The 15,590-nt window shown below is 36.3% G+C and overlaps 1 protein-coding gene across 10 annotated transcripts in view; it reads right to left on the minus strand.

Moving 5' to 3' along the window:
- Positions 1-15,590, minus strand: part of Bnc2 (basonuclin zinc finger protein 2) — a 413,122-nt gene that overhangs the window by 378,301 nt on the left and 19,231 nt on the right. For 2 of the 10 annotated variants that reach the window (XM_058586361.1, XM_058586359.1), the window contains exon 1: positions 883-3,060. The exons of the other annotated variants lie outside the window; for them this stretch is intronic. The gene's annotated coding sequence lies outside the window, so the exon portion shown is untranslated. Of the gene's footprint in view, positions 1-882; positions 3,061-15,590 lie in introns of those variants that run through there. 10 annotated transcript variants of the gene reach the window in all.

Here is a 15,590-nt window from a genome sequence, read left to right on the forward strand (position 1 = left end):
CAGATTCAAATAAATGCTACTTGGGTTCTACATATAAACAGTGGTAAGGATTACTTAAAAAAGTAAGTAACCAAGTTTAAAAATACTTAAGAAAAATAAGTGGGGAATTTATTTCCCTAAGGGAACAAAAATGCCTCCTTAAAGAAAATAGGAAACACCATATCCACACTATAGTACACAAACCACCTACTTGTGCACAAATCCACCACATTTTAATGCCTACTTCTCCTCCAATAGTTTGCAGAATGAGACTTAAGTTTTCAAGAATATGTATTAAAATGTTCACTACAGACTTCCCATAAATGCTTACATCTGTGAAAAGGCTACAAAGGTTTGTGCAGAAATTTAAAATCTATGTCAAAAGCTTTTCAAGCAACATATTCCAGATTTTCTTTCAAAAACTCTGCACAATTATATTTCAATAAAATTTTTAATGGTTTTCCAACATGGTCTAAACAAAGAACCAAACCGCACTGGAGAACAATTATCTCTATAAGATACACAGCTAAGATATAAAATTGCCTATTTAATATCTAAAATTCTTTAAATTGCTTATGCTTAAAATTCATTAGGACCAATAAATTCTATCACCTCAGCTAAGTAAAGGCCCTGTTCACCTGGTACTTTCATTCCGGATGCCTGCCAACTTGCAAATCTCGTTTCAATTTGTAAGTATCTCAGTACATTTTCCTCCTTTGATAAAACTCATTTAGTGACTCAAATTCTAGAAGTGGATGACCAAAGGGAAAAGGAAAACTATGAGAAATTATTATTTGAGAGCAGGAAATGGAACAAATCTTCAACTCACTCTTTACTCTGTAATTCACACATTTAACCTGGCAGAGAAAGACCCTAAGGATGTTTGGGGGCTGAAGGACTTACAATTTGAAGAAATAGGTGAAAGAACAGCAAGAGTGGATGGCACTGCTTCTGCCTTCTAGAAATTGGATTCCACTGGCAGCTGGCTGAATGAAACCAATAACAGATTCACGGTCATGGAAAATGTTTCATCCTCTAAACGAAAACGTCGTTATTTCCTTGTAACAGAAACTGTACTTCTTGACAAGTTAGACAACCTAAAATAATCATTGCCAAGGTTAAATTTACAAAATTTGCTGGCAACCTCTAAAAAAGAAATAATCTGGGTATTTGCAATTTTTACAGAGCATACTTTATTATTATTCCAGTCTAATCTAGCCCCCGCTCTCCAAATTAAAAGACTTCAAAATGAACTGACAGATTTCCAAATAAAAACTCAAATATTTAAAAGCTTTTATAAACCAAAATTATTAATGTGCACATTCGTACAATGAAGGGCCAAATGCCTCAAAAGATGGATGAGCATCAGTGACTATTTTCATTCTCCTTGATCTTAGTATCAACCAATAAGCAAAAAGTTTGTGTGTATTCAAAGAACTGAAGTGTTTTTGTATGCATTTGTGTGACATTTCTTATCCATCTCAAATTTCCTATAATGAACTTAGTTAATTTTTATAAGACAGATGGCAAATAAACATCAAATCTTATAAACGTCAAATACAAGGTAATGATTTTACATTGGGAGGTTTTGCTTGTTTGCATCAAAAGATTGGAAAGGAATGAAACTTGGAGTTAATGTAGGAAGTATTCAAGTTCTAAGAGTCATATGATATCTATATGAACAGATTTGGCGGCTGGGCTATACAATTAAGTCTGTGACTCAAATCAAACTTCGTACATGTATTCTACCCTTAACCTGTGTTTTTGTTTTTTGTTTTTGAGAGAGAGAGAGAGAAAGAGGAGAGAGAGAGAATTTTTTAATATTTATTTTTCAGTATTCAGTGGACACAACATCTTTATTTTATTTTATGTGGTGCTGAGGATCGAACCCAGCGCCCCACGCATGCCAGGTGAGCGCATTACTGCTTGAGCCACATCCCCAGCCCTAACCTGTGTTTTTTTTAAAAACTCAATTTAGTGCTCATTGGTTATAATAGTTTCTCAAACCAGCAGCTTCTTTCAGACAGTGTCATACATTGTCTCCCCAGAATGTTTCTATTTTAGTCCACCAAGCAAACAATGGCAGTGGTTACAGCATCCACAGATTATTAGATACGTAAACCTATCAAGCAAGATCTAGGAAACTACAGTTCACCAGCATGGTTTTTGGGGGTGTTTGCTTGTTTGTTTGTTTACCATTCTCTACAGCACTACAAACCAGCACATAACTATTATTAAGTAAGGTAAAGGCGAGAAAAGTTGAAGAGTCCAGCAAAGCAAAACAAAACAAAAAACAAGAGGGCAACGGGCAAGCCAATCCACTGGAATTCCAGCTGGCAATAAGTAAAATACTGTAATGCTGTTTCTCGGTTGCAAAAGTTTTTAAATGTCCATGTAAGAAGGCTTCATTCATGTGGCACTGCTTCAGGAACAGAAACAGAAGAAAGCTACAGAAATGAATGAAACCAACATCTAGACTTAAAACATGATTTTCTGACTCCTGTGAAAGAAAACAACCAAGATTATGGAGAACAGCATTTGAAAGGATATGAACAAGAACTCTTTACTGCACTCTCACTAAAACTACAAGGAAAACTTCAAAGGAAAAGAAGATGACACTATTAAATGGAGTTAAATGCCAATAGAATAAAAGAAGAAAATCCAGAAGGTTCTTTGAGGTCATCAGTCATGTGTCATGCTATCAAGGGAAAAGAAGCCATGAAGAAGCAAAGAATTCCAGAGAAAAGCAGGCAATCTGTGAAAAAGAACAGAGAGAACACAATATGTTCTGCCCAATTTTAGAGGCCTACAAGAGTCCTTGTCAAGAACATAACTTCAACATTTGATCTGTTTAGTATAATGTCATCAATTTATGCAAGCTTTCTGAAGCCCTCCATCCCATTCATATCCTGACTATAAAACAAGTGCATCGATGTATACTAACCCAAGCTTTATAATAAACAAAATATTCTCTTGAGGGGATCTGTGAAATTCTCAAAAGACAAAACCTAGCAATGTACATTAACTTCTAAAATAAATATTTTCTACATAACATTTAGAAGGGGAAGAAGAAAGAAGTGAAAAGAGCTGAACAAAAGTTGAGAAAAGTCCCTATGTCTAAATTCTTTCTTAAACCAGACAAGAACGGCGCCTTACAGAAGAAGTTGGTTGGGGGCTGGGGTTGTGGCTCGGTGGTAGAGCGCTTGCCTCACACGTGTGAGGCTCTGGGTTTGATCCTTAGCATCACATAAAAATAAATAAATAAAGACATTGTGTTCATCTACAACTAAAAATATATTTAAAAATAAAAGTTGGTATGATACATAGCCTTCACCCCACAACTCCATATGTGGAGAAGGGGTAGAACACAAGCCCTCATGACAGTGACACTCCCCACAAACCACCCCTTCTCTTGCCACCACTGACTTCACTCCCTACTTCCAAATGACAACTGGCCTATTCATCAGGTGATGAATTCTTCTCTCAGAAGCTCTCTTGCCTAAAAGAAGAGGGCCAAGATTAACAATGAAATCCAAACACATTCTTCTGGACAATTTCAACCTTCTGTCCCTATAAGCATTTTACCAGGATTGTTAAAAAGTAAAGAAAATACCCACTTTGAGTTTGAACTCCATTCTTTTTTCCATTTCCTGGAACAGTTGCTTTCAAGCACTGCAATGCCGAGAGGGAAGGGAGGGAAGGTAGACTTAAAAGGCAACAGCTTCAGAGTAATTAGCCTCAGAGTGGTAATGGTTGACTAAAGTCCTTTATTGTTCCTGTAGCCTCAGTTCACCAAGGGCAAAGAGCAATCTCTTCTCTGCTGTTTTTTTCAATGTCGTTGTCCTCACAGGTGCATCACGGGACCCTGACATGCTGGAAATTGCTGGTTCCTTGGCCTCTTGCCATAAGGAATCATTACTACTGCACACAGCCCCAGCAGTGTCCCTGGCTCTGCAAGAAAGACTACGTTGGCTGGTGATAATATCATCTCAGTCCAAATCCTACTAAACCTTCAACAGTCCTCCACTGCACTCGAGTAATAACTGTGGTGCTTAACATGTCCGACGCTCATCTCCTCCTCCAAGGTCTAACTCCAGCTCCCAGCCTTACCTAGCTGTGCTCTCTCTATGTGGCCTGTGTCCCCACCTCCAATGCCCCAAACTCCCTCTGTTCTCAGAGACTTGCTCCTTGCGCAATACTTAACACCTCTCCTCTGCCATACCCTCAGACAACCATCTTAATTTCTCTTCATTCTTCATTTCAAAGGCCCTTCTGAAATTTTCCCTGACCCCACAAACTACATTTGGGGATCCCTACTTTGCATTTTGGGATTGTAAAATAGAAAGGGGTCTCAAGGTTCCCAAAAGTTTGGGGCTGGAGATGTAGTTCAGTGGCTAGTCCAGCATTCAATCACTAACACTGGGGCGGGAGTGGAGGTGGTGGGGGTAGGGGGATTAACTATCACTGGATAGTTTCAAAAACCTGTTAAGCAAAATAATTCTCATATCTCTAGTATGTCATTTTCACTCACATTAAACTACTGAGAAAGTATTCACTATTATACATTTGCAGAGCCCCAATTCTACTTATTAGGGTCAATGATAATTTATTTCCACTACTCCAAAAACAAGACCAATACTTCAAAACTGGCTACTTTACTCTTTTTCTTCCTACTAGTTACAATGAATGGCAGCTGCAGAAAAATCAAAAAACACACAAGGCTTTGGGTTGCATTTAAGACTGCTAGTTACCAGCTGCCTGACCTTAGGCAATTCTACTGTCTCCCCTAGGCTCATTCACTCTTTTGTAGGAAAACAATGATACAGTCTTTGGAGAATTCAGAAGACATATATCTAGAAGCTAATGTTTGCATTTCTAACAACTACCCCAGTTACATTTTTACATTTTTGCCTGATCATCTAAATGATGGAGGTCTCCTCATTCATATGCAAACTCTAGAAGAGAAAAGGATTTAAAAGGCTATTTCCCAATTATTAAATCCCAGGCCCTTGTAGAGTGTCTGCCCTATATAAAATAAGCACTCCAGAAAGCATTTTCAAATAAATGGTTCAAAAAAGAGAGTACAATATGGAATAGATTCCCCATCTCCACTGTTAGTTTTGTTTTTTTAAGTGAGGCATTAATAATTCCACAATGGGTAAAGCATCTTTGGCAGTCTCAGTTGCATGTGTTTCGTTATTCTTCTTGCAAAGAATTCAGTGTTCTTTGGGACTGAGTCAGTCATGTATACCCAGGGGTACTTTAAGAAAAGTCTAGTCAATGAGTTTCATTCACTTATATTGGCTTCATTCCACTAGTGTCACAAATTTCATGCCATTGTTCAAAGAACTGAGTTACAGGGTACATGCAATGATCAATTCTGCACAAATGGAGAAACAATTCATATGGATGAGATGTCAGCAGCAGCAACTTCACAGAAGAGCAAACATTTTGCTTTCTCTGTTGTAATCAAAATTATTTGAGACTTCAGATTGATTTTCAATCTATCAAAAATGTTTGATTTGTCTGTGTTAAGTGTATTTGTATACACGTAATATACAACAATTTATTTAATTCTCACCCCCACAAACCTGTGAGTTAGGTACCATTATTATGATTAATTCACAGAGGAGAAAACTGAGCCTGCACTGTCTTTGTACTTAAAAAAAAATCTTTTACTTAACTTCTATTTAGCAGCAAAATAGTATATTCAAGACACAGTTTTTGTATCACATTTTTAATATAAGATTTTCTGGTTTTTTCCAAGAAATGGAAATTTAAGTTAGAAGCAGTTTTAGTGTCTGAAGTTGTATCTTTTCCCTCATATTTACCAGTTTTGAGACTTGCTCTAATAGGATAAAGCTTTCAACTGCAGGGAACCCTCAGTAATACGCAGCACCCATCCCACCTAGTTAGGAATTCTGGCACTAGAAATGTATTTCACCCCACTCAGCAGGCTGCAGTACATAATTATTTTCATCTGGTTATAACACAAGGTGGTGAGTTTAATCTCTAAAACTCTACAGGGATTGGTTTTAGTAGTTTTAGAAATTGCCTCTCACGCTATGAATGCACCTCACAGCAAGACGGTCCTGTTAATGGTTCCCAGATTAGGATTGGTGGGGACCAAAGGCATGGCTCCCTCCTCTTCATAATTTCCTTTCTTCTGTGGCCTGAGTCTGTGGTCATTCAAGGTATCCTCATGGCTCTGCTTTCAAAAATAATTTGTTCTGATTTGAACAAAAGAATAGAGGTCATTTTGAACAAAGGAATAGAGGTCTTTTTTTTTTTTTAACTAGGGATTGAACCCAAGAGTGCTCTACCACTGAGCTATATACTCAGTCCTTTTTATTTGAGACAAAAAGGTCTCGCTAAATTGCCCAGGGTAGCCTCAAATTTGTCATCCTCCTGCCTCAGCCTCTGGAGTTGCTAGGGGTTACATGCATGTACCACCACACCCAAGTGAGGTCATGTTCTAAATCACAGTCAATGATTGCTACTTTCTGGTTTATGTGTGTGTGTGCATATGTGTGTGTGTGTGTGTGTGTGAATAAAATATATATATGAAGTGTGTGTGTGTGTGCATGTATATATGAGGAGACATCAATAACATCTTTTTTAAAAACTAAAGGTGCATATGCAGATTCAACAGAGTCCCATTTTTTTAAATAATATCACCATGAATATGAAGTAATTTCTAGTTTAACCTTGATATTTTAAAACTTTTGCCAAACTCCTTCTTCCAGGAAAGAAAAAAAATCTAGAAAACCAATTCAAAATTTTTTTTTCCAGTACTAAGGACTGAAATCAGGGGCATTCTACCACTGAGCCACAATTCTAGCTCCACCCCCTATCCTTTTTTAAGACAGGTCAGAGTGAATTGCCCAGGTTGACTTTGAACTTGCAATCCTCCTGCCTCAGTCAACCCTTTAGCCTTGTAGCTGGGATTACCAGCAGGTACCACTATATCAAGCAAGAATAGAATTTAATTTCTTATTAAATTCATTTCTTATTAAGTTCCACTCTACTCAATCAACCCTAATTTCTCTCAGGATCTACATGAACCCTCACAAAGAAATCAGGAATGAAATGAGAATGCTTTGCTAATCAACTTTTTTAAAAATATTTTTTTAATTGTAGTTGGACATTATGCCTTTATTTTATGTATTTTATGTGCTGCTGAGGATCTAACCCAGCGCCTTGCACATGCTAGACAAGTGCTCTACTGCTAAGCCACAACCACAGCCCCTGCTAATCAACTTTTGAAGTGAAATCACTGTTAAAAGTGGAACTAAAAAATTCCATAAAGTAAAATTGGATGATTTTCTTCCCAGTTTTTAGAAAAGTCGACCTAAATAAAGGAAAAGATAAAGAAAAATACGTATGCAAATAAAACTTCCCTGCTTACAGAGAATTCAGAAAAGGCCCTTGGGCTGACCATTTATTTCCAGTGATAGCAAGCCATTTATAATAACAATACAACTACATGTCTAAAAACTATTTGTTTTACAAATCTGGTTCATCATATATTAGAGTATTCTAGCTCGGCCCCAAAACATTTGTCGCACCATCAGTTCCCTCCCCACTATCCTACTTCATGAGGCAGGAGACACCACAGGTAAATTCCAAAAGTTTTTGTAAGCATAGAAAAGTAACCAACATTTTCAAAATTTTGTCTCCTTTCATGTTCTTGGAGCTAAAAATTGACCCACAACAAAGAACTCAGTAATGTAAAACCGAAACATTATGAAATATAATCTTAGAAAACCATAATTCCACCAGACTGGAAAGTTCTTGGGGCACTGCCGAATTCTTCCCATCCGCAGCCCCAAAGACAATGCCTGGCATAAGGGAGGTCCTCAAATGATACTTGCAGAATGAGCTAAATAAAACCTCAGAATTACAGTCTTTAAAGTACTTTCAAACACATTATCACACTGATCCTTGGAGGAGTATCATATCTTATCTACCCTTCTGCATTGAGGTACACAAGACAGGTATCCTGGCACTTCAAAGATGAGGAATCTGGGCTGGGGCTATAGCTCAGTGGCAGAGCACTTGCCTTGCAGGTGTGGGGCACTGGGTTCGATCCTCAGCACCACATAAAAATAAAGATATTGTGTCCATCTATAGCTAAAACATATTATTGAAAAAAAAAAAAAAAGATGAGGAATCAAACATCAGAGTCTCCCACCAGCCCAATCTTCAGACTCCTGCGGCCTTACTTCCCACTACCATCACCTCTACCACGACATTTAAAAGGCTCAGGGCATCTATTCTTTCACTGTTGCTCTGCTTTCCACATTTTATGATCTGTGGCATAAAAATACCAAAAGTAGAAGGCAACCAGATCATTCAGATGCCAAACCCTAACAAGATCCACTACTGTCCTTTGCGGCTATACAAGTTCTGATGGCTCAGGATACCAGATGCTGGGGTGTACTTAAATAAGATACACATAATACTATATTTATAATATACACAAATTTTAACTTACCACATGTTTTTAACCAAAAATGTTTCTTTGGAATTTTTTCAAACCCAGATCTCTACTGACAGTTTAATTTCAGATAAACTTTTATAGGAAAAACAATACAAAGAAATTATTATTACCATATTATTACCATGCACTTTCCAGGTCCTAGGGATTCTCTACAAAAAATGCAGGACATATGATGTTAGCATGTATGAATTGCAAGATGGAATACCCAGGATACTTCCAGATTCTCCAACTTAAGACTTCAAAGTGGTCTTGATCTTGACCTGATTTTCACCAGCAGGTAGCTCACAGCTGCTCTTAGGTAAAACTGTATTTCAGATATTAATTCGACACTTATGGAATGCTTATTATATCCCAGGCTTATGGCAGGTTTGGTAACTTAAGTATAAATAAAATATAATTCCTGCCCCAGGAGACAATCTTAATGGTGGTTGAGACAAATACAAAGAAATACAGAAAGGCTATTGTATTGGCTTTTGTGCACCAAAAATGTGGTTGCTACATATAATTTCTTAAAGAACACATGAATGAAAACTACTAATTTTGCCAGTCAGTGTAGATAAGCTAACTTAAGTTACCCTTACATGAGTCCCCTATTCTACAAAGGACTAACATATGAAAGTCATTAAAATATGGAATTTCTAACAGTGAATTAAATCTAGAACAACTCTAGATAATTTTCTTATGTAAGACCATTAGAAACTTACTATTTCTTTTCCTTAAAGGCAAGCAATAATTCTCCAGCAGTATATGTACATATCTGAAAGCCATCTTATTTGTTTTCAGTATTGCTGAGACAATCCTAACTGGCACCAGTTGCTAAAGGCTCTGCATTTTTTAATAGCCAGTTTTTATTATACTAAGTATCAATACAGAAAAAGTCACATGTCATTGCCCATCTTCTTACCTCTCTTCCTTCTATATGTGACACTAAAGTGCTCCCCAAAATACTATTTGGTTTTGAAAGGTACCGTACAATAGAAATAATTCCCTACACCAAATATTAAGCAATAATAAACATTTAATTAAGTGCTGTTCATTAGGTGGTGACCTTTGTGAAGGGACCAATCCAGTTTGATATGCACAGGTCTGTGGGTTGGAAGGGAACCCCATGTAGTCTATTTGAAGCATGCTGGGCACTCTTTCGCTCTGGCACCAACAATTCCACTCCTTCCCACATGCCATTACTTCATGCCTCTCTGTTAGGCATCCGACCTGCAGTTCTCTCCCAGCCAGAAACACAAGGGCTGATTAAAAGAAGATCCTCATAACCATAAAGCCAAGAAAACTATAATCTCTGGTATATAGTTTAAATTGAAAAGAATTTTTAAATCGAGCAGTCAGCAAACATGGTGCATGTACCAACTTATATGCATGCCTGCAAGCACACACCCACCACCACCCCTACCAGGAACTGCTGCTTGGCTCCCCAGAACACCTTCCCAATCTCTAGGCACAGTCTCAGAACTCTGTTCTCAGTAGCCATTACCAATCCATCAATATTGCATGAGAGGTGAAACCTGCTTTCTATCTTTAATTTAGTCTATTCTTCAGATAAGGGGCTCTAAAAAAGTACCAAAGATCAAACAGCTCGTCAGTGACAGTCTGAGTTAGAAAAGACCCAGACAGCATGCCTTCTGGTCCATACCACAGTGTCTATCTGGAATGTTTATCACATACACCCTGACCTTTACCATTCTTTGGTTTCTCAGTGTCTTGATCATTTAACTTCTTACCACCCTCATTTTAGTAGCCATATATACTCCTCTCTTTTTTGCTTTTAGAGAATTTCAATGTTCCTGGTATAAAAATGGAAAGAAATTTACAATCATTTTCATATCCAAGCAGTTAATGAATGCCCAGTTAACCTGGCACCTCTCCTTTCCGCTATTGTCATTCAAAAGTTCACTCTACAGCATGACTTTGCTTCTGCTCAGGAGTATTCACCCTATTTAAAAAGTGTTTCTTTTTTACTATCATGATGGAAAATATTGCAGTGGCTATAGGTCTTTCCAAACAAGCACATTTGTGACAAATGGTAGGTTTCTCATGAAGACTCAAGAAGACTATTCCATGAGCTAGGGTTGTAGCTAAGTGGTAGAATGCTCTCCTGCCACATGTGAGGCAGTGGGTTTGATCCTCAGTACCACATGAAAATAAATAAATAAAATAAAGCTGTTGTGCCCCTCTACAACTAAAACAAAAAAATAAAAATAAAAAAAAAGAAGTAAGACATTCCAAAAGCTAACAAGAATGACCAGGTTAAGTGGATGAGAAAAACTGGCATTCCTAAACTTGTCACAAGTCACGAAACAATATATAATAATGTTTATGAAGCTGACTCCAAATGAACTTTTCAGTCATATTTAATTCAGCAATCCCACTGTATAATGACCTAAGACTACTCATCAGAGGAGCATTACCACGTACCCATATATTTTTCAATTGAGTCATTTCCTTATTATTCAATTACTTTTAAAATACCATAACACATTGTAGCCACTTGACAATAGGTAGACCTAACCATAGACAGGAAGCATTTGATCTAATAAAATCAGCTTTTTTGGTTGAAACCTCACCAACATCATCACTGTGACCTCAGCTAGGGTAATATAATCTTTTGGTTGCTTCTCTGATTCTTCATTAGAACACTGAAGTTCTCAGCCTCACAAGCACAAATGACCTAATGAACAACATTCCAGGCAAATAAAAAATGGTTTACACATAAATGAGTGGGCATCAGAGGAGTAAAACTTCCTTCTTTAACATACACTATGGAAATCTGAAAGATATCCACATTGTAATGAGTTTTTTATTTTACATCAGGCACTGTATTGATCCTTACCCAAGCTGTATCTTATTTGATCTGCACTCTGACCCCATGCAGTGGCAGATATTATCCTCCATATTTACAAATAAGGGAATCAAGGCTTAATAAAATCGTTTCATCAATCCTCCCACAGTACAGATGGGATTCAAACTCAAGCCATTCTGTCTCAGATGCTTTCAATCCCATGCTATCAGTGTTGCTTCAGCTATACTATGAATATTTACAAACATTTGTAAAAATGGTAAAGAGCAATCAGAAACATAACTGACTAATTAATTCTCAAAATGCAGATATCCTGGCTGAGCAGTTTGTCTACAATCAAACCATCATATCATCAAGTTAATCAACTTCAGGTCACGGGGTATGTGTCTGTCACTTAAGACAACAATGGAACCCTTATGATCCTTGAGTGGTTTTACTACTCTGTGGTATTTATCATGCGTTGTTATGAAATCAGAAATACAAAGTTTGAACATGTTTAAACAATGAGTTCACAAAATGTGTCAAAAAAGATAAAATACTTCAAAATAAAAGACTGATCAATGAAAAGATCTGATACATCATGAATAACCATTGCAAAAGATATACTTCCCAAATTTACATCTGTAAAACATTATTTAATGTGCATAGTTTTTAGAATTTGCAGGGTGTTTTACACTACATTAGTTATTTTAACTTATGAACCTCCACTGTGTTTTTAAGTATCTTGCCTACTATGGGTCTGCAAAAGCAGAAATACAATTCTCACTTTAAAAAGATGAAGAAAAAGATGAGAAACTACCATCATAGCCTCTAAAATTATTCATGTAGGTGTAAATATGACACTTTCTGTCCCTATGATAGGAAAAGAAACTAATGGATGTTCAACTCTTGCCTTAGATAGATATGCTGGACATTTTCATGTGATATCAAAAATCCTCCAGTATCAATACTGTTAAACCCAGAAGAGAGCAATGGGTCAAAAAGGAGCAAATGCTAAGGGACAGAGAGGTGGGCAAAAGGGAGCATTACTATTATTGGCTGTAACTTCTTTGGCGGGTAAAGAATTGAATAGTACTGATGGTTCCATAGTCTTGTGAATAAACTAAAAACCACTAACTATGAACTTTAAATAATGAATTTTATGGTATGTGAACTGTATCTCCACAAAAAAAAATGCAACCATGGTAAATGTTAACATTTGTGTGATCTGGGTGAAGGGCATATAGGAATTCATTGTACTATTTTTCCAACTTTCCTATAAAGTCTGAACTTATTTCAAAATCAAGTTTCTTTTAAGGCACAACAATGTGAATACAGTTAACATTACTAAATTGTATAATTTTTAAAATGCAGAGTAAATTCACCACAAGTAAAAACAGATAAAGGAATTTTCCCAAGATTCTACCTTCTTCCAAAGCAGAATCAATACACAAATTCAGATATTTGTAACTCCAAACCTAATACTGTTATAAGACCAAAAATGGTAGGGTTGTTATTTTGTTTATTCCAAGATAGCATTGAAAAGTTACTTATGATCATTCTAAAACTTTGCACTAATACACACATTTAAATTCCTTTCTTAGAAATGAAAACTCTACCACCATTGAATGGATTTTAATAAACATTTCTGTTGTACTTTATGTTTACCTCGTGGTGTAAGACCACAAAAGCATGAAAGGAGAGAAGGCTCAGAGGTACTGTGCTATCAAAAATTTGTTCCTGATAAATATTCAAAAGTGGTCTTATAATTTTTCTTTCTAGTCACTATTTCAGAACTAATAGTTACATGAAGCCATAAGCTTGTGAAAATTCTGGATTTGATTTTTATCTGTAAAAACCAACAAAAATACTTAACAGGTCAGCAATTTCTCACAAGGATAATTTTTTTAATTACAAAAAAAAGGGGACATGAGTTTCAACACACGTATAACCTGCTAATCTACCAAATATCCACAGATGATGGATATTTGCATAAATCAGTATATCTGGGTTTGATTTGGGGGCTTATGACTGCATATTTTCAGTGTGCCAAGTATATAAAATATCCATATGCCTTTATAAATCACATTTACTCAAGAATGTTAAGAAGTGAAATTTGGAATTCCACTTGTTAAGTTGCAATCAAGTATATACTAACAAAAATAAATAAACAGAAATATTCTTTAAAACAAACAAATGGGGAGGGGGAGGATATTGTCAAGTGGGAATTCTGGGTGAGAACAGAGTCCTATTTTTACCAGCATTTTTATCTTTTTTAATATCAGTAACTATTAAGTAATTCCAAACAGCGATATTATTGATATTCTGGACACAACAATCACGATTGTGTGCAAATTCTTTTGCAATTTGGATATGGCAGCATTTCTGTCCTAATAAATTAACAGGAGGCATCCCAAGTCAGTCATTTGTGACAAACAAAATATCTATTGAGATTTCCAAATACCCTGTGGAGGTGGTAGCATCCCTAGGTTCAGAACCCAGACAAGCCTTAACAACTCCAGCACCTTCGTATTTCACAGTCCAGTGACACGTGGGAAACTCCTTCTATCAGTGGGGCTGGAAGTCAACCTCCTCACACACTGCCAAGATGCCCCACATTTTGAAATAACCCTTCCTTTTCTGTGGCCTATCAGTTGCAAATTCTGGTTTCCATTCTTAAAACCAAACACACCTGCATAAATTTGGTTGACAACTCAAAGAGAAATCGACATTTTTAAAAATGGAAAGACTAGTTTTGTTGTTTAACACTTGCTTTCTACAGTCAGTGTTCAAATGATACACTGATTAGAAAGAAACCACTGTGCATCCAGTTTTCAAAACACAGAAATTATACCATAAGTCCAAAGCCTAGATTACAGAAACACAAAACACTCAAGTCCAATGTCTCTGTATACATATGATACCATATGACAGAAACAACGTAAAATGTACTTTTAAAAATTTAGTATTCTGGTGCTGGGGTTGTGATTCAGTGGTAGAACGTTTGCCAAGCAAGTGTTAGACACCAGGTTCAATCCTCAGGGCCACATAAAAAATAAAGTAAGTAAAATAAAGTTATTATGTCCAACTACAACTAAAAATATATTTTAAAACTTTAGTATTCCATTAAAAAGACAGTGTTAAGTTTGTAACAGTACTAAAGAATTTTATTTTTTAACTACCAAAAAAAATAAAAGGAATGAAACTTTAAAAAACAAAATTCAGCCTTTTCTGTATTAAATTTATCAAAAAAAGAATTGTATGATCTTTTTACTACTTCTTCAAGCAAAGCCCCAAAGTCCCGTTTATTAATAAGAAAAGCCACTGTATTCTCCACTTTAAAAAATACTTAATTGCCACAAATTCTATGGCATATTCTTTCCCAAGTTCTGACTAGAATCCCTTAAGTCCACAGAAAGAAATCACCATGCAATATAGCGCAACACTAAATACCACATCTATCACCAGCATTAACTGCTCCCAATCCTAAGACTTTAATTTCCACCAGGCTACAGCTCAGAGAATAGAGCCTGGTGAGTTCTCTTTCAGCAGGCAGGGACAAGGACCACATATTTTCATACATGCTGGTGCATATAACAAACTGCCGTCTCAGTCATGAACATGTCCAAGACAGAATTCCTAAATTAGTCTGCAAAAATTCTACTCGATGCAATACATTTTCCTAGAGTAAACTCCAAATTATTTTAGACCAATCCATGAAATTAAATGACCAAAGCACCAGCAGTTTTTCTAAAACCCACAGTCCTCTAAAAAACTCTGGAGTTAAAATAAATCTATAAAATTTAGCTAACAAGGGCTGGGGCTGTAGCTCTTGTATAGAATGCGTAAGGCACTGAGTTCGATCCTCAGCACCACATAAAAATAAACAAAATAAAGGCATTTTGTCCATCTACAACTACAAAATTAAAAAAAAAAAAAACTGCTATCACAATACCAGACCATCAATTTCCAATTACCAGATAAAATATCTTTATCAAAACTGCAAAAGTCTGTCAGTGTTGGTGTATAATTACAAGTAAAGACAGATATGCTTTTAAAGACAACTCAAATTTTTCTTCCCTGAAAGTATACAATTTCTGCAAAACAAAGTAGGTGATACATTTTAAATAGTAATATCTGTTCACAGTGTCAAGTTACTTCATACCAAAAACCTTGATTTCTGTAGTAGGTCCTTCAGATAAAACTAAATGCTAAAATGCATGCTGCGGTAGGTCTACTTAGCAATTACTAGAAGTAAGCATACAAGAGATATAATTAGTTATGACACTAGGACAGGCATACATGTTTCAACACACACGC

This window comes from Marmota monax, unplaced genomic scaffold (genome assembly GCF_021218885.2).
Source record: "Marmota monax isolate L192 unplaced genomic scaffold, Marmota_monax_Labrador192_F-V1.1 WCK01_AAM20220418_F8-fsc00033, whole genome shotgun sequence".
Lineage (NCBI taxonomy): Eukaryota > Metazoa > Chordata > Mammalia > Rodentia > Sciuridae > Marmota > Marmota monax.